The sequence below is a fragment of the Fulmarus glacialis genome, unplaced genomic scaffold (genome assembly GCF_000690835.1).
Source record: "Fulmarus glacialis isolate BGI_N327 unplaced genomic scaffold, ASM69083v1 scaffold10771, whole genome shotgun sequence".
NCBI lineage: Eukaryota > Metazoa > Chordata > Aves > Procellariiformes > Procellariidae > Fulmarus > Fulmarus glacialis.
In genome coordinates, this window is record NW_009194697.1 from 1 (window position 1) to 1,654 (window position 1,654).

Below are 1,654 nucleotides of genomic sequence, written 5' to 3' on the forward strand. Positions count from 1 at the left end.
ATACACAATCATATAGCTCAGATCTCATATGGAGATTTAGTAATTACATAGCTGTATGTTCAGCATGGGAACTGACATTTGCAAGTAAATGCTTCAAGTGAAGTATTTTTCTCCAACTCCAGTTAAGTGCAGAAAATACTGGTAAAGACATAACACATTTAATTTAGAATTACTATTACTTCTAGTTCTGGCTTCTTCGGGTATTGATTACGATATAAAAATTTGGTCACCATTGGAAGAATCCAAGATTTTTAACAGAAAACTTGCAGATGAGGTAAGAACCTTTCCTCCTTTTTCACAGTAATGTTGTATCTTCCAATTCCATAAAAGCCTTTGGTGCAAGTTACTTGTATTGACTTAAGAGAGTTATTTAATGTTCAACAAATGAGCTACAAATAAAAAGCTGCCCTCTATAATAGCTTTCATATCATTGGCAGCACATAGAGGCACTTTGTATTTCATTAACTGTCCTAGAAATGATATGATATGGTATTATGTACATGAAGGAAGTTGGAAAAAAGTATGAACAGTCAGATATAAAAGGAAAACTGGCAGGAATTAGAAATTAAAGTAGTGGTTGTCTAAACACATCAGTTGACTGAAGGAAATACGAAGATATGCAGGAGAACAGGGACTGCAAAAATCAATCCTGTCAAATATTCTGTGGCATAAAAGGGAATTCAGGTTAAGATTACAAATTGGGGACTACATGGAATAAAGCAAACATTGCAAGCCCAATCAGTTATAAAAGTCTGTATGTAAAATTATGTAATACATTGTTTTCATACCCCCCAAAGCCATAACAATGTATATAGCAACTGGCCTATGATGATCATGTAGTTGACTGCTGAATAATCATATTTTAGTGATTTATATAAAAATGTATTAAAACATTAGATGTTTTTCTATTAGTAATATATTAGGGCAAATTTGGTTGTGGGGTGGTTTGGGGGTTTTTTTGTGCAAACTCTTGGATAGCAGGGATATAGTAACCTGGTTTGTTTTTTTTTTTAATTATTATTTCTCTGTATTAGTGCTAAATATATTTAAAACAAACAGAAACCCACAACCCCTAGCTACCCTCTCCCCATTCCCCTAAAAAAACCCAAACCATCCACTTGTGATTTTTGAACCTTTCCCGTTATTTTAGCAGAAGTAACACTGGGTGAAGTGACACTTCTTTCTATATTGTATGATAATTTTAATCTATGATGTGTTTTGGAGCCTTCAGGGTTTAGAAATATGGCTAAATATAAATGTGTGTTAAAAGTAATTATTGTACTGATACTTTTGTCACTTAATTTTAAATAACAACAAATTATTTAGAGATTTAATTTTTTTTTTTCTTTAATAAAAAAATGTAGAACTTACAGAACATTTGATCACAGTATGGTTTGTAATTTTACATGGTTTTTTGTTTTTTAATTTAATCCTCATATTGAAATACCTATGTAGAGGACAGGACAGGTTTATAGCAATCAAATAGTTTTCACCGTGTTAAATTTGGCTAGAGTCAATGTCCAAGAGACCTGAACTGAATTTTCCATAGAAGGGAAGGTCTAGGGAGGAAGCATTATGTTTGGGGAAAGTTCAGTATAGGTATAGAACTGTATTTACAATTAAGAGAGGCCGTGACCTTAGTGAATAGGAGAAG

At 32.5% G+C, this 1,654-nt stretch overlaps 1 long non-coding RNA gene across 1 annotated transcript in view; it reads left to right on the forward strand.

The window, feature by feature from the left end:
• The first annotated feature begins 185 nt into the window (after positions 1 to 185).
• The window catches only part of LOC104084125, a 4,816-nt gene continuing 3,347 nt past the window's right edge, over positions 186 to 1,654 (forward strand). Inside the window, exon 1 of the long non-coding RNA XR_683610.1 lies at positions 186 to 274. This is a non-coding gene — a long non-coding RNA (uncharacterized LOC104084125). The remainder of the gene's footprint in view (positions 275 to 1,654) is intronic.